Here is a 22,111-nt window from a genome sequence, read left to right as displayed (position 1 = left end):
GCCCTCTCAGCCTGTCTGCCCCGAATGAGAGTTGTTGGAGGTTATGCCCCACGCTTCAGACAGATTAGATCTGACGGGGAGGCTCAAGAGATGTGAAGTCGCTTGCGACGGGTTAGATGAGGGATTTCTGTCCGGACATAACCGCCCCGCTTCAGTGAGTCACCCATTTCTTCCGGATCTCCACGGCGAGGTAGAGAGATCATGGAGGAAACCATATTCATCCTGCATCCACACGAATTAAACAACTGTAGAGGGGATGCGTGAGCACGGATATGTATTGATCCTTGTAAGAGATGCTGGCAAACTATCTCTCTGTGGGTTAGGCATCGACATTGATGCCTCAGGCTCTGCCATCAAAGCCTCTAGGCGTTACACTGCGTGTTGCACACGTTGGTCGTGTTGCAAGCTTACCAGGCCAATCTGTTGCAGGACCTAGACCAGTGCCAGGGTCTTTCCCCTGAGGCGGTGGCCGAGCTGCGCAACACCACGGATATTGCTCTCCTCTGCCACTTTCTCTCGAACTTTCTCTTCAATGCGGCAGTTTCGCCTTCCTTTCACATCCGTCGAGACTGTGGTCAGGAAGTTCAGGGAGGTGAAGGCGCAATCTGTGGCCTTCAAAGTCTACATACCGCAATGTACTATATCGCATACATTGTAAACCCGAATAAGTTGGCAAAACTCAATACATTTTGAGGCATCAGTTGCCTCAAAATATTTAAGTTTCAAATATTCAAAGTTTAAGTAAGCAGAACTTGCAGATTTTTATTTTGTACTCATACATTTTACTTGTTCTTAACGTGAAATGTTTGAGTACATTAAAGCCAGACATTTAACTTAAAAATGTAATGTAACCTCAATGTGAAATTTTTTGTTATAAACTTAGCTGGTTATAAAAAACTAGTTCAATAAATGCTATAGTTAAATGCTATACTACTAGCATAGTTTGACTATTAACACAGCACACATACATTTAAATTGCTGTATGAATGCTGCAATATTAAGCATTGACATGCTCTCAAACCAGGCCGCATGCACCACTTATCATCATGACGGTAACTCTCCTAAAATGCATTAACAAAAATGATTCTAAATTAGCATAACAAAACAGTAATCACGACTAAATCTCCCCCTTAACATTAATCTTGCGCGCACACACACACACACACACACACACACACACACACACACACACACACACACACACACACACACACACACACACACACACACACACACACACGCACACAAAAACCCATTATATTACACTTAATTTCAGCATTTACTCTCCCTTTCAAATGCCATGGGCAAAGCATGCTGGGAAATAGAAATCCCAGCCCAGTTTCAGTTGAACTTAAGTTCATCTAAGTTAAAAGAAATCATTTCATTAAACTCAAAACAATGAAACCGTTCAGTTTACTTAAAATATATCAGTTCACTTGAAAGAAAAATAAAGTGCTAAATACTCAGTTAATTTGACTGAACTAATTAGTTTAATTTAAGTTTGTCCTACTCAAACCAATTAATTATTTTGAGCGTTAGTGTTTACAGTGGGTTAGGGTTGCCAGCTATGGCAACACTCCTCTTGGTATAACCAGACTAGATGAGTGCTTAAGGTTTAGCTGATACTGAGGGAAGCAGCCAGTAATCAAGTGAATTCAGATGACCACAGAGTGTTCTAGAATTAAATCTATTGCTAAAAAAATTAGTCTTAATAGGGTATGAAAAACAGGGTTTGTCTTTACTAGACAGAACAGAAGGTGATGTAGCTTGGTGGTTAAAAACTAGGTTACAAAATGGAAGGATTTAGATAAAAATTTTGCAGTGTGCGTTTTTACTATTGTGCATTTAAGTCAACGGGTTACTCAAGGAGAACTTGTTTAGTAATGAGCTGTTAGTCACCTTTGAGAAACACAACAACTAATCATTAGTTTGTGCTCATATATTTTGTCCAGCATCTCAAACTGAACACTGCTGCTCAGATACTCGTCCACTCGTGCATACATGATTTACAAATACACAAAGATGTGCAAATCTACAGACTTACATTCACACGAACGCTTACTGCTGCAATTCACTCAAATTAGAGAAATAAACCGATTTGGTGTGATCGTGCAGAAAATAAGAAACACAAAAGCTTAACCAACACATACATTCACACAGGTTTCTAATATGGCTCCCAACATCCTCCTGCATCCAATCAAAACCACATCTCACTTCCTGTAGTTAATGATGTAAATCGGGCTTTGCATTATGTCCTGCAGCACCTGGACAGTTCTTGCACTTACGTAACTTATTTTACTTTCAGTTTATGACTAGTTTTGGTCAAAATAGTTTTGTTAAAGAAATATACTACAAAAATACAATACAACAGAAGGCAACCAAACACCCATTTGTCAGAATTGCTAATATTACAATATTGCCTCTCTAGGATTTTAAAGTTGATCTAGACTATTTATTTTCATTTGTTTTGCTTGCTTTATGTATTCCAATGTTCCTATTCAAGTCAGCCCTTTAGACCTTCATAATCTAAACATATATCTAGTGTTGTTATTTGTGCAATATTTAATACATTTTTTCAGCTTTTTTTATCTGTAATATATTGGTACCAAGAAAAGGATATTGTACTGCAAATGCATTGATGAGGGAAAATTTTACATTTAATTTCAGAAGATTTAGTTTTTGTTTTAGTTTGTTGTCGAACCATTGAGTTTGGAGAACATGTTTATTTTTAATAAAAAGACCTAGATTTAGAAGATCTAATCTGACCAGTTTTTCTCAACATAAAGTGTTCAATGGAACACGCATGTTTGAATAATGAGAAGTGCAAATATTGCAGAAAACAGGATAGGGAGGGACAGTATGGATAAGGAAATTGTTTATGAAGTCTCAGTTCATCCCTTTCAACTTTCAATCTTACCACACACAAGCAATGGCTTCTTCAGTGAGCATGATGCCTTAATGATCTACAACCTAATTTATTTAATACATTTCTAATTAATTTGTCATGTGTCAGATGAGTCAAGGCAGTTATTTCCTATAAACAATTTGGATTAACTTGGCTAATCAAACTTTATTGTGTGACACACCTTGTGACCAATTATATTTTATTTTATTATATGTAACTACTATGAAACAAGAGACTTACAGGAAATGGCATGTTTTTGACAGTTGCTGAAGCAGAAAGCTAAGGATTTGTGTCAAGACTAAACATCAGTTTCATAGCATTAAACCCAATTGCCATGTAAGACACAAAACAAGTTTTTAATACTGAGAAAGAAATTAATTATATTGAAATATATTATGGTGATAGAACTTGTTTGTTTTTAGAGCTCATTGTGCTTTATTACAGGGCTTCTCATGTCTATTGTTGAACTGCAGGGAAAAAAACTATTTTAAATGCAAGTAATAAACTGCAGCTAACCTTAGTTATAACCGTGCCTATAAGATAGCAAAATTAATAGGCATATCAACTTTTAAAAGGGAGGAGAAAAACCTTCCCATGTGTCCAATAACACGCTATTCTATGGTATTTTGGTGCAAATTATCCTCCATTTGGTAGAAACCAAATTAGATGGATGCCAATACGGACAGGTAACATGACAATCTCTCATTCTTGAGAACCACTAGTGTTTTACAAAAACAAAATAAAAATCAGCATTTTAATTAGACTTTTTATATTAAGTATTTCAGCATAAAAAAAATAAAAAAAAATGTTACTCTACAATCTCCAGACAGTTACAGCACCTATTGTGTGTTTGTGTGTAAATTGCATTTTTTTATGTATTTTTGAATAACCTGATAGATCCACACAAAAATGAGCGACAGATTATTGATGCACATATTGAAGGAAGAGCATTTTCTCCTAAAGTTATCCAGTAAAAATCTCTGGCTGCTTTATTTTGGAGCTAACAAGTGACATAATTTGCCTATTATTTGCCTGCCACACCTATTAAATGAATTAAAACACCAGCAGGACTCACAAAAGTATCCTGCCAGAGCCGGATGATGAGGGCAGAGACACTGGAATTTACATTTAAACGGCTCATATCAGCTGCTGTGTGAATGGAACAGTTTGAGATTCACATCTGTTATAAAATACTGTTATACAAATCGTTAATACCTTGAATATACCAAGCAAACATTAATCATTCTCAGAACTTTGGAAAATGTTCTGGCAAGATTCTCTCAGAGTTATGAACATTCTTCCAGTAACGTCAATAGAATGTTAATTTAAACTTGTCTGGTCTTTAATAATGTTCTCAATTGTAATACATCGTTCATGAAACTTTTTTTAAACATGACTTGCTTGTTGTTTCAGAGTTTTATTTAAAAGTTTCCATAATGTTTGCAAAATGCTAAAATTGAAAGTTTCCTTAATGTTTTCTGTAAAAAAAAAAAAAAAAAAAAAAAAAAAAATTATATTGTTAAATTGTTCAAATGTTATTCAAAATTGTATTAAAACATTTGAAAAACTGGATGCTTTGAACCTTAAAAAACATTCCAAAATAATTTTTTCATAACTTAATGGGAACATTAGCTAAATGCTTCTATGTTCTTAGAATATAGAGTTGTAATCAAAATTATTCATCCCCCATTGCAAATTAGGTTTATTTGCAAAATTTACAGACTTTCAGCTGTTTGCAATGAACAAATCAAACAAAAGTAATTGAAATAGCTCAACACAACAAATGTTTAATGTGGTTTCCCCAAATTCAACTGAAAATGCAACTTTTAAGTACTTCTGAAGTCTCAAAATTATTCAACCCCCTGAATAGAATCCCTCCCAACAGCAAAAATCTGCAAAACAGGTGTTGTCTCAAACACACTTGATGCAACTAATCAAGGGCTTCATTAGTTGCACTAGGTATGCTTGAGCTAGAACACATGAAATACCTGAACTGGCTAGGTTTGTTGAGTGTCATGTTTGACTGCATGTTACAAATATGGCTAAGTCAAAAGAATGGTCCAAAAATGATGAAATTGTCTCACAATCACATAAGTAAGCCACAGAAGTTTTGGGATTCTGTTCTGTTGAGCGATGAAATAAAACTGGAACATTTCGGCCCTATGGATCAGCAGTATGTCTGGAGGAAGAAGATTGAAGCATATGCTGAAAAGAACACTCTATCTACACAGTTAAGCATGGTGGTGCTCAGTGATGCTCTGGGGCTGCTTTGCATCCTCTGGCACTGGAAACCTGCAGCTTGTGGAAGGCAAGATGGATTCATTGAAGTATCAGGAAATTCTAGGAGAAACGTCATGCCGACAGTGAGGAAGCTAAAGCTTGGGCGTCATTGGACCATCCAACAGGACAATGATCCCAAGCATACCTCAAATTCCACCAGGGCTTGGTTGCAGAAGAAGTCCTAGAAGATTCTACAGTGGCCATCACAGTCACCTGACTTGAACCCCATAGAAAATCTTTGGTGGGATTTGAAGGTGGCGGTTGCAGCAAGCAAACCCAAGAATATTACTGAACTGGAGGCCATTGCTCATGAGCAATGGGCTAAGATTCCTCAGAAACTCTGCGGAAAGCTGGTGTCTGGTTACATATCTCGTTTGCAGCAGGTCATAACAGCAAAATGGTGTTCTACTAAATACTAAAGATGCTTGCCATGAAGGATTTAAATAATTTTGAGACTGCAGAAGTCATTAAAAGTTGCATTTTCAGTTGAATTTGGGGAAACCACTTGAAACATTTGTTTAGTTGAGCTATTTAACACATTTGTTCATTGCAAACAGCTGAAAGTCTGTACATTTTGCCAATAAACCTGATTTGCAATGGGGGTTGAATAATTTCAATTACAACTGTAGAATATCTTTATGTTAGCTGTTTTAAGTAGCACTGTCACCTCATAACAAGAAGGTCCCCAGTTTGAGCCCAGGCTAATCCAGGAGTCCTCTCTGTTTGGACTTTGCATGTTCTCCCCGTGTCAGCGTGGGTTTCCTCTGGGGGCTCCAGTTTGCCCCACAATCCAAAAACATGAAGAGTGTAAATGCGTGTTTGGGTATGAGTCCCAAACCATGTAATGTGGAGGGTTGGGGAATGACCTGGCGACCTACCCCCGGAAAAATCATCGCCAAGAAAATTCATGGACAATCTTGCATATTATGGCAAGAGATGGCCCATATTATCACCAAGAGTGAAAATTATCATACGACTGAAATTATTAATGAATGACTTTGTTTGTAGTCTTATATACATGTTTATATATATATATATATATATATATATATATATATATATATATATATATATATACATGAGTGACTGTGTTTAGTTTTACTGTATGTTTGTTTGTTCCAGGTGTTTGGTGGATTGGTGTGGACCTTGGTGGCTTCCACCAATGTGAACCCAGGAAATCCTCAGGGCTGGGTCAAGTTTGTGTCCCTTTTCTGCTTCCTTATCACCACTCTCTGGTTCATGTATTACTGGCATAAACCAAAGCAGCATCTGGCCTGGCTTGGTAATAAAACATCAGTTCATGGTTTTAGCATGTTTTTTTGGACATAGTTTTGGAGACAGCATGCATGGTAATACTGTATTCTCTGGAGTACCACAATATTATCATACGGTACCATTACTGAACCATGGTTCCACCACAGTATTTTTTTGTACAAAGTTTGGTTAATCAGACCAACATTAATTCAAATGTAGACCTAGACATTTTAATAGTTTATTAAGGGCAACAAATAATAAAGTCCTGGACATGACATACATTCTCACTTTTGTTCTGTATTCTGCTCTCTTAAGGATGTTGGATATCATGGCATTGCCGCATTCTTTTATCTGAGTGCTGCAGTGCTTTTGGCTAATGTAAAAATCTCAAAACAAGGATTCATCACAGATAATGAAAGTAAAATCTTTATATCACTCATTGATGCTCAAGGCAACAAACTACATTAAGAGCCAGGGAGATGTAAATTTTTGAGCAGGATGATCAGTGTAAATTGTTCTTATTTTGGTCAAAATTATTTAGTACTGCCCTTTAGAACAAATTAATAACAATTTACACTGATTTTCCTGTTCAAAAGTTTACCTTGCCCTGGCTCTTTATGTAGCCTAGTGTGTAGCCTGGAACTTTTGGCTCAAACATTAGTGGACAGGTGCCAGACTATTCAAGGCCTAAATGTAATTATAATGATTGATGTGAATTAACTGGAGCGTAGCATAAGGTGTGTTTCATTTGTTTACAGGTGATGGCTTTCATTGTCACATTACTGTACTGGATTCATGCAGTCCTCTCTGCTCTCCGATGGATGTCCTCTTGAACTTGTGTAGTCCAATTTAAAGCCTTTTCAACAGAACATCACCGCCAAACCCTCAATGAACCAAATAACAGACTACATATTGATGATATTGTTTTTATGAAAGATATGCAAATGTGCAGAACTGATACTTATTGTTCCATTTCTGGTGTTTGACACAATAACCAAGGTGAACAGTCTGAAGCTGAACAGTCTGGAGTTAGGAGACTAATATTTTTTGCTTTGAATTTCAAATAATTTATGCAAATAGCACATTAAATATTAAGTTACTTTACCAGTAAACAATGTTGTTTCCTGTTGAATGCACAGTGGTGTAATGGCACTGCTTGAAACTGTTTTTCAAGACTTAGATGGCCAGATGGTGCCATTTTTTGGTAAACCAGATATTTAAGAGCCGATAACCCTATTTAGTGAATTTCTGTAAAAAAAAAATTGTTCTGTAGCAAAGTTCTTAGATCGTTCCATGTTAGCTGGGTATCAGTCAAAACAATTATCTCTAAAGCAAACAAACCAACCTCAAACCAATCAAGTGAATATTGGGGATAGATCCTTACCTTAAACAGCCAACTAACCAGCTGAACATCAGGAGCACACCTACTTTAACTAGCCACCCATCTTTAACCAACCAACAATGGGATTTTTGAGGAGGTGCTCAGTATAAAACTGGGTGGAGAGACATGTTCTCACCGCTTCTGCATGCTTCTAGAGCATTCTGCAACAGATTAGAACTGAGAATTAGATGATCTTTTAAGACTAGTTTTGGTCTAAAGATTATGAAGTGTTTATAGTCCTTCAATGCCTCTGACATTCTGGTTATATGTAATCTGATGTCCATGAATGTATTTCAGCTTTGTTTGAGCTGTAAAAAAAACAAAACAATTATTGTACTGAAAGTGTGTATCTAATTCCTATGAGCCTTCCTCCTAAAAAAAAAAAAAAAGAATCTGAGAAATCTTAGTCCATATTATTTGATATCATAATGACAAGGAGGTACAAAAACTGTGAGATAGTTAAAAGATGTATGTTCTAACAACTCTTTATGTAAAGTTAAAAAAAATACTGATCTACATAAAAATAAACATGTTTTGGTATTTATCCAAACACCATCTTCAGTTGAAAACACAGGAAGTAACTCTGGCAAATATACACACGTAACATAATCCGCACACATGTCGAAGTCACATGACTACCAAGTTGTCCACATAATATTCTTGCCAGAGCTAATAGTATTCCCTGTTGCTTAGAGTGGTGCCCCCTTGATTTGTTTCTGTTCCATGCTTGTGTATGTTGACCTAATCCCATGCCCCCTCCCAGAAGGCGCGTCCCCATGCTGAAACCATAGTCCAACTGTGGAGGGAGGATGGGGGCCTAAGTAGCGGACGCAGAGCAGGGACATGGGACAAGCAGGGCCAGGGTGGAGATGAAGGAGGGAGGAGCCAGGGTGGAACCCTCAGCAGAAGGGCCAGGACGCAGGCCCAAGGCAGAGTCGAGGGACGGAGGAGCCATGGGGAGCCTTGCCAGATGAAACTAGGGGAATGCCAGAACGAGACAAAGCCAGCTGGAGTGGAGACCCAGGTGGAGGCGAGGGACTGTAGGGACCGGGCAATGACGAAGGTCCTGTAGGGCAGGGCAGAGCAGCAGAAACGAGCAACCGAGGTGGAGCCAGAGGACCAGAGGACGGAGACGAAGCAGGATGGCAGAAGGAGTGCGCCGGAGCCAAAGGGGTGGAGGTACAAATCACAGCGGAAGTCTATGGAGCAGGTAGAGCGGCGACTGACTAAGGCGTAGCCGGAGGGATGAGGAATCCCAGTGGAGACGAGGGGGCAAAGATCCACGGTGGAGGCGACTTATCAACAGGCCAAGGTGCAGTGACCGGCATGGAGGTTCTGGATGGAGCTAGTGGGTAGACACTCAAGGGCTGGACTGGTGAATACAAAGCCCAAGACAAATCCAGGCGGGGAGGTGGAGCCAGTGCGGGAGGAGCTGAAGGGCTGAGAGGAGACAGTGTACAGAGGGCTGGAGTACTGGGCAGTGCAGACAAGAATTTCAAAAATAACTCTATAGGATGAACCAGGACAGACAAATCTCTCAGGAATGACACTTTTGGCTGACACGGAACGGGCAGACATTTCTCATTAGGCAGAATCCAGCAGTATATTTAACCATGGGCATGGGGTACTTTTTATCCACCAAACCCATTGTTATGGAAATTTTTATATTCAGATATTTGTTGTGAGTTGCAATAAACCAGGTAGACCAAACCATGTCTTTCTTGAGTTTTATTCTTGCAAGAAGGCCATTCACATCCAGACATCAGAGTTTTCTGCAGCGAAGGGCAACCTTGCCTAGTGAGGGCTGCCTTTTTATACATCACTAACCTCACTCTGCTGTTTTTCTGTTATGTTTATTGAGAAAGAAGATCTATACCATATAAGGAGACAAAAACATCTCGTATTCTCTAGACCACAAGACAGAGGGACTATTTCTAAGAAATAGCAGGACGTCGAGTAACCAGGTGAGAGACATTTTCAGTTCATACGAGCTGACGTTAGAAATAGCACACAGTAATTTACCACTTGGACCAGTTGTCTGTTGCATGCAAGCACATACATTACATGAAGTAAAATTATTTGCCACCACATTTCTTCCCTTTTAATTATTATTAATCAACTTAAAAGTATTTTACATTCTTTCATACATATTCATTATGTTAAAGGGATAGTTCACCCAAAAATTTAAATTCTGTCATTAATTACTCACCCGCATGTCATTCCAAACCCGTACGTTTTTTGATTAAATACGATCTCTTATTTCTTATTATATAACAATGTTTCTATTTATTTTACTTCCTGAACTTTTTTGGACACATCTACATTGTCAGTAAATAAAAAACGTCGGATGACGACGAATGGGGTTTCGCTTAGAAAGCCTATCATCTTCGAGTATATAAAACGAGCCAATGGCAAAGAAATGCCATGGGTCTGCGGAATTTGCATAGCGTAACTCCGCCCTACCCTAGGGGTATATAAGGAAGTACGCCGCAACATGCAGATATGTCTTCGCTGAGGAGCCGAGACTGAACTCAGGCGTTCCAGCCAGGCTTGGGAGGGTTACTTTAAAAATGTATTCCGTTACAGTTACAAATTACTTCATAAAAAAAGTATTCAGTAACGTAATCCAAGTACTATAATATGAAAGTAATGTAACTGATTACTTTGGGATTACTTCAAGGTCACATATATAAATAAAGTCAAGCAAGAAGAAATATATAATTTTTTTTTTTTTAAAGAATTTGGTCCAGTGTACAATATTTGCAAAATATACACACATGCCTGAAATATATTTATGTAAAGGGCTATACAGACATCTAGTGGCTAATGTATGGTATTACAGATTATTTTGTTTTATTTTTAACTAATTTTTAATGGTTAGCATCGTTTCAGGCAGCATCGTTTCTACTAGCAGCAGTGATTCAATCTGTCTGAGGAGATTGTAGACAGCTGTTATTTGCACACGCACCAGCGGGTGGCACACGTGAGTCATTACTGTCAACAGAACCAGGAACTACTGTACAATCAAGCAGCGCTTAATATAGTGTTATTATGCCAAAATACTTATTTAGTTTTAAATGAAACCATTGTAATCCTGAAAGTATTCCCCCTTTTTTCAAAATGTAACTATAATCTGATTACTATGTTTTTTGACGTAACTGTAACGGATTACAGTTACTGGATTTTTGTATTCTGATTACATAACGCCGTTACATGTATTCCGTTACTCCCCAACCCTGGTTCCAGCGGTACAGCGGAAGTGGCAGGGAGACGTAACGTCTCCGTTCCCTACTCCCTACTTTCGTTGTCACTCCGAGTTACGTCGGATTACGACGAATGGGGTTCCCAGTGTAATCACGCCACCTCCCGACTGTCTTCCAGTGCCCTGCGTAAGTGTGAGCTCCCTGTCGTGAGACTGGCACGGACGAAGGACTCCTACTTAACACAGGATTATACCAAGGTACACTGGGAAGCATATCTCAGTGGAAATATGCAATCATGCCCAACCCGAAGGGGGGGACGTGGAATACATATATGACCCCGGAGGGCTGCATATGGAGAAACACTGGGGTATCCAGCCGCAGGTGGAATATTTCAACCCCAGGGGTGGCAAGGTGGCTTGCCGAGGGAAAGACACATGCTCAAGGAGGCTTACAGTGGAAATACACATGTGGGGGTCGCCCAGAGGGGGAACCATGCACATGGAGGCACCTAGCCAAGCGCGAAAGCTGCCGGTGGCAAACTCTGGCGTTGACATCGTCAGTGCTGGAGGAGACTCAGGGCTTATGAGGCTCACCTGAGGAAATATCGCACGTATCCCGTCCGTGGAGAGGAATGGCGAGCAAGCGAAGACACCTGAGCAGAATCTATTACCGGCTAGTTGAAGCGAGTACATGAGAAGAAACTGGCTCCACTCAGAGATTATAGAATCTCGCGAATGTGTTAGCTGTGGCCCAGCCTGCAGCTCTGCAAATGTCTGTTTGCGAGGCACCATGCGCTAGAGCCCAAGAGGATGCCACACTCCGGGTGGAGTGGGCCGTCACACCAAGGGGGCATGGTCGACCTTGCTGCTGGTAAGCCAAAGCAATGGCGTCCACTATCCAGTGAGACAACCTTTGCTTGGAGAGAGCCTTTCCCTTCAGCTTCCCACCATGACAGACAAAGAGCTGGTCAGAGGTCCTGAAACACTGCGTTCTGTCTACGTAAGCACGGAGGGCGCGTACTGGACAGAGCAGTGCCAAGGCTGGGTCTGCCTCCTCCAAAGGCAGCGCTTGCAGGTTCACCACCTGGTCTCGAAAGGGTGTGGTGGGAACCTTGGGCACATATCCAGGCCGGGGTCTCAGGATCACGTGAGAGTTAGCCGGCCCGAACTCCAGGCACGCTTCGTCAACCAAAAATGCCTGCAGGTCCCCTACCCTCTTGATGGAGGCCAATGCAACCAGGAGCGCTGTCTTCATAGACAGGAACTTAAGCTCCACTGATTGCAGAGGCTCAAAGGGAGCACTCTGCAGGGCAGTTAAAACCACTGAGAGGTCCCAAGAGGGCACGAGGGGAGGACGAGGAGGATTTAGTCTCCTCGCTCCCCTCAGGAACCTGATGATCAGGTCGTGCTTTCCTAGAGACTTACCTTCAACTGCGTCGTGATGTGCGGCAATGGCGGCAACATACACTTTCAGGGTGGAGGGAGACAGCCTTCGCTCCAACCCTTCTTGCAGGAAGGAAAGCACGACACTGATCGGGCATTTTGTGGGTTCTTGATGTTTAGAAGAACACCAGTTGACGAAGAGGTTCCACTTCAACGCATAGACATGTCTCGTGGACGATGCTCTAGCGGAAGTGATGGTAGCCACCACCGCTGGTCCTTCCTCAGAGGAATAGGCCAGGGAGGTGCTTTCTCGAGGAGTACTAGTTCTGGGAACCAGGTGCGGTTGGGCCAATACGGGGCAACCAATATCACCTGCTCCTCGTCCTCCCTGATCTTGCGCAACGTCTGCGCAAGAAGGCTCACTGGGGGAAACGCATACTTGCGTAGGCCCCGCGGCCAGCTGTGCGCCAGTGCATCCGTGCCGAGCGTGCCCTCGGTCAGGGAATAAAACAGGTCGCAATGGGTCGAGTCGTGGGAGGCAAACAGATCTATCTGAGCGTCCCCGAACTGATCCCAAATCAGCTGGACCGACTGGGGATGGAGTCTCCATTCTCCAGCGAGAGGCCGAAACCGAGACAGCTCGTCGGCCGCATGGTTCAGCTCTCCCGGGATATAAATGGCTCGAAGCGACCTCAGATGCTTCTGACTCCATATGAGGAGGTGGCGGGCGAGTTGCGACATACGGCGGGAGCGTAGACCACCTTGACGGTTGATGTACGCTACTGTGGCGGTATTGTCTGAACGGACTAGTACGTGTTGGCCCCTGAGCAACGCCCGGAAGCGGTGCAGGGCAAGGCGTACAGCCAGCAACTCGAGGCAATTGACATGCCAAAGGTGTTGGGGACCTGTCCAGGAGCCCGCGGCAGCATGTCCATTGCACATGGCGCCCCAGCCCGTGGTGGAGGCATCTGTTGATACAACAACATGCCTGGAAGCTCGTTCTAAGGGCACACCAGCCCGAAGAAAACTGAGGTTCAACCACGGGGTGAAGGTCTGACGGCAGGTCGGAGTCACTGGGACTCGGAGCTTGCCGTGTTGCCATGCCCACCTCGGGACTCGATCGCGAAGCCAAAGCTGAAGCGGTCTCACATGAAGCAATCCGAGCGGCGTTACTGCGGCTGCGGATGCCATATGCCCCAGGAGCCTCTGAAAAAGTTTCAGCGGGACCGCACTCTTGCCCTCGAATTGACGAAGGCAAGTCAGCAGTGACTGCGCGCGCTCGCTCGTAAGCTGCGCACACATGGCGACCGAGTCGAAATCCATACCGAGAAAAGAGATCCTCTGCACGGGGCAGAGTTTGCTCTTTTCCCAGTTGACCCGAAGGCCCAGACGAGCTAGGTGCCGGAGCACTAGGTCCCTGTGTTCGCAAACCTGGTCTCGAGAGTGAGCTAGGATCAGCCAGTCGTCGAGATAGTTCAGGATGCGAACCCCGTGTTCCCGTAGGGGAACAAGGGCTGCCTCGACGACCTTCGTAAAGACGCGAGGAGACAGGGCTAGCCCGAAAGGGAGAACCGCGTACTGGTATGCCTGCCCCTCGAAAGCAAACCGTAAGAACGGTCTGTGTCGAGGAAGAATGGAGACATGGAAGTAGGCGTCTTTCAGGTCGATCGCTGCAAACCAATCCTGCGGCCGCACGCATTCGAAAATGCGTTTGGCCGTGAGCATCTTGAACGGCATCCTGTAAAGGGAGCGGTTCAAGACGCGCAGGTCCAGGATTGGTCGTAACCCACCGGTTTTCTTCGGTACAATGAAGTAGGGGCTGTAGAAGCCGGACCTCATTTCGGCTGGAGGGACAATCTCGATCGCACCCTTCGCCAGTAGGGTGGCGACCTCCGCTCTCATGACAGGGGCATTGCCACCGACCATTGTGAAGCGGACTCTCCTGAAACGGGGAGGAGATCGCGCGAACTGAATCGCGTAGCCGAGCCTGATGGTCCTCACGACCCAGCGGGACAGTCTGGGGAGCTCTAACCAGGCTCCCAGAAACTGTACCAGCGGGGTCATGCGGACCACAGACGTACCCTCGGTGGTGCAGCGAGGCAGAATGACCGGCCCAGGCGTGGGTGGCATAGCAGCCCGGTGCGGGGGCACGGTCATTAGCCACGTCCTGCCAGAGGATGCCAGGGGAGGACCAGCGTCCCACGGGGGCATATTCTGGCAGGAGTCTGGCGACAGAGGGGGATGAGAGTGGCGAGGCCCGTGAGCGGTGCGCACTGTCATCCGAGAACTCTGTGTGCTCAGAGATGGGTATGTCAGTTCTGTCTTTAACCACATTAGGGTGCTGCCCGTCGAGGGACGAGCAGCGGGGGTGGGAAAACCAAGGATTCTCCCCCGGCCCTCCACCGGGGGAAGGAGCGGCCCTGCTACCGTCTCCTGCACAGAACTGAAAGCCATCTCTGAGCAGCCCGTCTCAGGAGCGCCACATGGCCTGGCGTTTAGCGGGGCGCGGGGCTGGAGGGGGCTGTGACGCCTTCCTGCGGCTTCCTCCACGAGGCGGCCCGGATGGAGGCTGCTGCTGGGGCCGTCCGGGAGGGAGGGGAACCGCAGGAGGGCGTCCACGGCGGCGAGCGGGCTGAGGCACCTGTGCCGACGGCTGGGGGGCAGCAGCGGGCCGTCGGGGCAGGACATGTTTAAGAGCCTCAGTCTGCTTCTGGGCAGCCGAGAACTGCTGGGCAAAGTCTTCGACTGCTCCGCCGAAGAGGCCAGCCTGGGATATGGGGGTGTCGAGGAATCGGGTTCGCTCGGCCTCCCGCATATCGGCCAGGTTGAGCCACAGGTGTCTTTCCTGGACCACACAGGTGGACATCACCTGACCCAGGGAGCGTGCGGTCACCTTCGTCGCCCGGAGAGCGAGGTCGGTGGCGGCACGCAGCTCATCAAAGAGCCCTGGGTCAGTCCTCCCCTCGTGCATGTCACGCAACATCTGGGCCTGGTAGACCTGGAGTGTCGCCATGGCATGCAGTGAGGAGGCTGCCTGCCCCGCAGCTCTATAGGCCTTCGCCACAAGGGTGGAGGAGAACCTACAGGCCTTGGAGGGGTGCTTTGGGTCGCCGCGGGAAGAAGCACTCTGGGGACATAGTTGCATGGCCACAGAGCGTTCAACCTGGGGAACCCCAGTGTACCCTTTGGCAGCCGCCTGGTCGAGAGGAGGAAAGGCGGAGGAGGCCGCCGAGCGATCACGGGAAGACAGGGGTGCCTTCCAGGACCTCGAGACCTCCTCATGCACGTCCGGGAAGAAAGGTATTGGGGTTGGGCGCTGACGAGGATCAGCGGCCGCACCCAAAAACCAATCGTCCAGCCGCGAGCGCACTGGACCGGGTGGCGGGGACCACTCGAGACCAATGGCCGCGGCTGCCCGGGAAAGCATGTCCGTCAGCTCGGGATCAGACTCGGGCAATGCTGGGACACCCGAAGGTGGCAGCACAGCCGAATCTTCCTCTCCCGAGGACTCCTGCCCACCTTGTGATGCAGCGATCGACATCGAATCTTCCTCTGGAGCGCCGAATGAGACCCGCGGCAAGTCAGAGGACTGTATCGCGGGCTCATTCAGACGACTCGCGGGTTGCACGGCGCTAGAGGACGGTGTGGAGCGTGGAATAGTCGGCGCTTTGTTCCACACCGTAACCCTCAGGTCACCCTGGCCGCCAGCCGAAGTACCAGCTCTCGCTGAGCTCGTAGATTGGGGTGCGGATGAGGGGACTCTACCATGAAGGTCATTGAGTCTTGACCGCAACCGTGCGATGGGCATGTTCCCGCAATGGGAACATGACTCATCCACAAACGCTGCCTTAGCGTGTTCAATACCCAGACACACAAGACAGCGATTGTGCCCATCAGAGTCAGAAATGAGAAGACCGCAACCAGAAGTGCACGGGCGAGGCATCTTTAAAAAGACGTGCCGCGTGCAAGCTCTTTTAGAAAGGAGTTTTTCTCCACAAGTGTTGAAGCGACCAGGGAGATGAACACACAAACTCTGGCAAATCACTGCACAGATAAGCAGGGAATGTGCACTCGCTGGAACTCGCTGTCACACCAACACCTGGAGAGAGGCTCGTCTCGAAGAGAAAATAGAGATGAACTCAGAATTGGCTGTGGAGTGAAGTGAATGAACTTGGCTCCGAAGCGAAAACATATCTGCATGTTGCGGCGTACTTCCTTATATACCCCTAGGGTAGGGCGGAGTTACGCTATGCAAATTCCGCAGACCCATGGCATTTCTTTGCCATTGGCTCGTTTTATATACTCGAATACCCATTCGGCGTCATCCGACGTAACTCGGAGTGACAACGAAAGGGAACACCAGCTTTTCACTGAAAATCGTCTATAATAATGTTGTAATAAATGGCTATAACTTGCTTAGGGATTGTTATATGTAGAAAAAGTTTCATCTGGAAATATAGAATATCCAAGTAAAACTTTCTAAAGGAAAAAAATTCAAACTTCAGGAGGTTTTGTTTGAGTTAAGTAAAAAAAAAAAAAAAAAAACACAAATCTGGTATATTCATCCATTCTAAAACAAAATACATGTAAAATTGGGAATTTAAATGAGCTAGATTGAAACGTCAAGTTCTCCTGTTTAAAATGATATATGGCTCTTGATACTGACTGCTATAAAAGGTTAGAAAAACAAAGAAAAGAATAGGCGAGACAGGTGCTCCAAAAATGTTCTAGGTCTATTTAATTAAAGGTATAGCGGAGGATCTTTCCAAATTTTAGATAAGACCCGCCCTCTCCACTTTTTGAAAAGTTTTATTGATTCACCAGAATGATTGACAATTAGGAGGACCAATAGTATAGGTTACCCACCAGGAAGTAAAACATCCTCCGCTATACCTTTAACACTTTGAAGGCCCAGAAAGGTAGGAAAAACATTGTTAAAATAGTCCATGTGACTACAGTGTTCAACCTTAATTTTATGAAGTGACGAGAATACTTTTTGTAAAAAAAAACAAAAAAAAACGACTTTATTCAACAATTTCTTCTCTTCCGTATCAGTCTCCGACACGCATTCACGAGAGCACCACAACACATGCGTGTGGAAAGCCGGGATCCTCTGTTATACAGCGAGATACATGTGTCGTCTCATCTTCTGAATTATCCAAACTTTCAAGATGTAGCATGACAATATCGCAATCTATGCAGCACACACTCTCCTGTTCAGTAGGCATCGCTTGGCACTGATGAGCGTGCGTCTTCCTCTGCTTGTAAACAGCCCTGTGTTTCCGGGTCATATGTCAGAACGCCTGCTCCTGCGTCATCATGACCACACATGCATGCGTCGAGACTAATACGGAAGAGAAGAAATTATTGAATTTTTATTTTTTTGCTTAATTTGTGTTCCGAAGATGAACGACTTACGGGTTTGGAACGACATGAGGGTGAGTAATTAATCACAGAATTTTCACTTTTGGGTGAACTATCCCATTAATCTTTCCAGTTCAAAACATATCATCACTTCAAAGAAGAAATGCAATCTGCTGTTTTTGTGAGACATAGACATCTCTGTCGGTTTATAAAGCAGTAACAAAATCAACCTCTGAAGTGCCAAAAAGAATGGGACCCATGCACTATCAAATCCCATGCATTTATTCAGCTTTATGTGTGTTCTGCATGATCTTACCCATTTTCCTAATCATATTTTGTTAGATTTTAATGACTTCATTTTCATGATTAGCCAGATTTTCTTTTTGCCCTGTATTGAGACCTTTAATCGGATTGCATGGGAATATTCTGACCTGGTCCGTCAAAGCTATCACACATTCTCTCTTATTTAGAGAACAACTGTTGCAGCTTTGATCAATTTGTAGCATCTAAGGTTGTCATTTCTGCGTTAGGATTTTAAAACCCTCAAGTTTCTTCAGTATTAATCCCTAGATTATTTATTATTTTTACAATAATGTAAGTAGTGAGAGTCCCTATAGTCTATAGTATAAAGAGTTCTCTTACGAGAGGTCTCTCGTACTGCGTAAGATATCTTACGCTAGGGGAAAATCCTTTTTCCGCGAGATATTGAAGCCAAAAATTATCCTTAATTTTGTAATAATGCAAAACGCGTTGCGGCAGCATGCAGACATAGGCGAGGCAGCTCACGCGCCTATTGGCTGCTCTGCGGCAACTGCAGCAGCCTATCGAGCGAGGCCTGGCGTGACGCCAGACCCAATCAGGGCACTTCACGCCCGCTGCGTCACGTCCCGCCGAAATGGGCGTGGTCTAGGCCTATAAATACCGCTCGCAGGCAGCTATTATCTGATTTTTCATCCTTCAAGCGAAGCACACGCATCGCTGGAGCTGGTGAAGAAGCCGCGCCGTCTGAGAGAGAGCACCTTCAGCGGGACGAGTCACTGAAGTCGCTGGCCGCGCCGCCTTCCTGCCTTCCTGCTGCGCTTTCCGGCGCCTATATCCTTTCTGATTACACTGTACTCTATTTGTGTGTGTGTGTCGCCGCCGCGACACACATTCTAAAAGAGCTAGCGTCTTTTTAAAGATGCCTTCCTGCGGCTCGTGCAGAGCCACACTCAGCGACGGGGACCGCCACGTGGTTTGCGTTTCCTGCCTGGGTGAGGAACATGCAGTTCTCGCGCTCGCTGACGGCGGCTGCCCTCACTGCGAGCTGATGGCAATGGCGACTCTGAGGACTCGCCTAGCCTTCTTCACCGAGACTGCTCCCCCGCCCGCCGCGGCGTCGCGCCGTAAAAAGCGCCGTGCCCAGCGGGCCCCGGAACCCTCCCTCAGCCGCCAAAGCTCGCCGGTTCGCCCGCTTGCTTCCCCGGCTTCGTCAGCCTCGCTTCCTGACGGATAGCGGCCGCCGTCTGCCGCCGCTTCCGTTGACATCGTGGATGAGGAAGCCCTGCTGGGAGAGGATGATTCCTGCTCTATCCTGGCGTCAGGCAGTGAGGATTGGGCGGGCTCTGAGGACCCCACGCCCCCTGCCCGCACGTCGTCAGGCAAGAGAGCGTCCATCGAGACGGAGCTCATGCGAGTACTCGCACAGGCCGCGGCGAGCCTCGGCCTCAAGTGGTCTTCGCCTGAGCAGCCCGCTCACAACCGGCTGGATGGATTTTTCCTGCCTGGGGAGCGCGCTTCGCCTGCGTCCAGACCGGCGCCTTTTCTTCCTGAGTTACACGAAGAAGTCGCCAAGTCCTAGAACGCCCCCTATTCGGCTAGAGTGCGTCCTGCTGTTTCTTTGGCATTCTCCGCTGTTGACGATGCCAAGAACAAAGGATACCTTTCGCTGCCGCCGGTCGAAGAGGCGATAGCGGCCCACTTATGCCCGCCCTCCGCTGGACGGCGTGCTAAGCCGGCCCTACCCTCTAAAGCTTGCCGCACGACGTCAAGCCTGCTCCGCCGCGCTTTCTCCGCCGCCGGGCAAGCTGCGTCAGCGCTGCACACCATGGCAACGCTTCAGATCTTCCAGGCCGATCTCCTCCGTAAGCTGGATGAGGAAGGACCTGACGCGATCTGCGTGCCGGACTTAAGGAGTGCCACGGACCTCGCTCTCCGTGCTACTAAGTCTGCAGCGCAAGCCATTGGACGGAATATGGCCTCTCTCACCGTGACTGAGAGACATCTTTGGCTGACGCTCTCGGAAATGGCCGAGTCTGAGCGCACCGCGTTCCTCGACGCCCCGCTTTCCGCCACAGGCCTCTTTGGATCCTCCGTCAAGGATTTCGCGGAGAGATTCGCAGAGGTACAAAAAGCGTCACAGGCTATGAAGCACTTCCTCCCGAAGCGCTCCAGCTCTGCAGCAGGCCGTGCGAAACCGTCTGCTCAGAGCTCACAGCCACAGCCACCGTCCACTGCCTCCACTTCACAGCGCCGCCAGGCCCGAAGCGCGAGACCGCGCTCCCGCTCATCTGGTCGCCGCCCCGCCGTACGTGGCCCGCGACCTAGGATTACGGTGAAGCCCGAGGCCCCGAAGTCGTCCTAGCACAGCTAGGAAAACGACGGTGTTTAAGTCCCGCTGCGGCCAGACTCACACCAAAGCTATTCGCTCGTCCAGTTCCAGCAAATGTGACTGTTCCAGTGTTTTCTGCAGCCAACAAGTCGGTTCTGTCACCCGCTTGCCTGCACACAAATGCCGTTTTCACGGCTACCCAGATAAATCCCCAAAAGAGTGTATTTTCTGGTGTCCCGTCCACGGCCGATGGTGTTTCATGTGTAGTAAGAATGCCCACTGCCCAGTGCCCATCCCTACACACAAGCACAGCCTGTCACACATGGCTCGCGCACATAAAACCGACTCAGATCGGTTGCGCTTCAAACATGGTGAATGTGCCCACTACCCAGTGCCCACTAACACCGCGTTATGCATGTCTCACGGTTTCTGTAAAAACGAAACCAGCGTGCACTCGCTTCACGCAAGCGAACGATGCTTTCGGTGTGATAAATGTGCCCGCTGTCCCGCGCCCACATCCACACATAGACATGACAGTTCCCACGGGAACCGCCCAGCCCTCCCCCTCGCGGTTGACCACCGCAGAGGAGTCGAGCGCGGGCAATCTGCCCGCTGTTATCAGCGCGCCCCATGCCTCAAATGTCACGAGCGCGATGCTTGTGTTGCAGCACGCCGAAGCTTCTCCATCGCTGAGCGAGCGGAGCGCGCTTCGTATTCAACCCCTAGCTATCCATGCAGACGCATGGGCAAAGCTGCCCGGGGTTTCGAAGTGGGTGCTGAACATTATAAAAAGAGGCTATTCGCTGCAGTTTCGCCGACGCCCTCGCCGCTATGTGGCGCGCGTCGAGACCACGGTAAAAACAGAAGTAGCACATTTACTTCGAGCCGAAGTGGCGAAACTATTGAGCAAAGGGGCCATAGAGCCTCTCTCTCAAGTTCAGAGCGAAGGAGGGCTATACAGCAGATACTTCCTGGTACCGAAAAAAGACGGGGGTCTCAGACCCATACTAGATCTAAGGCAACTGAACAAGGTGCTTGTGAAGCGACAGTTCAGGATGCTCACGACCAGACAAATCCTTGTGCAGATTCGCCAAGGAGATTGGTTTGTGTCAATAGATCTGAAAGACACGTATTTTCAAATACAGATAGCGTCACGTCACAGGCGATATTTGAGATTCGCCTTCGAGGGCCAGGCATATCAGTACACAGTCCTGCCGTTCGGTTTGTCCCTGGCACCCCGTACATTTACGAAGTGCATGGATGCGGCGCTCGCACCCCTCAGAATGAGAGGCATGCGAGTGCTGAACTATTTGGACGATTGGCTGATTCTAGCGCAATCTCGCGCAGTGCTCATAGAACACATGACCATTTTACTCGATCACCTCGAGGATTTGGGTCTCAGTGTCAATTGGGCGAAGAGCTCTCTGTCACCCAGTCAGAAGATATCTTTCCTGGGCACAGAATTGGACTCGCTGTCCATGATAGCGCGACTATCACCACAGCGCGCGGTAGACATTCAACGCACAGCGAACTCGTTTCGCTGCGGCGCGTCTGTCCCGCTCAAGAAATTTCAGAAGATGCTAGGCCTCATGGCCTCAGCATCGTCAGTGCTCCAGCTGGGCCTGCTCCGCATGCGCCCGCTGCAGTTTTGGCTGAAAGCGCGAGTCCCACGCAGAGCGTGGGCATCCGGTTCGCTTCGCCTCAGGGTCAATCAGAAGTGCGTCACAGCTCTGAAACCTTGGAGAGCGAACG

At 46.5% G+C, this 22,111-nt stretch overlaps 1 pseudogene across 1 annotated transcript; it reads left to right on the top strand.

The window, feature by feature from the left end:
• Nucleotides 1–8,892, top strand: LOC309479011 (annotated as a pseudogene). Its single transcript has 4 exons — nt 1–190; nt 6,308–6,467; nt 6,755–6,817; nt 8,584–8,892. The product of its transcript is annotated as an uncharacterized misc_RNA (transcript).
• Nucleotides 8,893–22,111: the final 13,219 nt, after the last annotated feature.

This window comes from Leuciscus leuciscus, assembly GCF_965113295.1.
Source record: "Leuciscus leuciscus genome assembly, chromosome: 17".
In the NCBI taxonomy this organism is placed as follows: Eukaryota; Metazoa; Chordata; class Actinopteri; order Cypriniformes; family Leuciscidae; genus Leuciscus; species Leuciscus leuciscus.
This window is presented reverse-complemented; position numbering and strand designations above follow the sequence as displayed.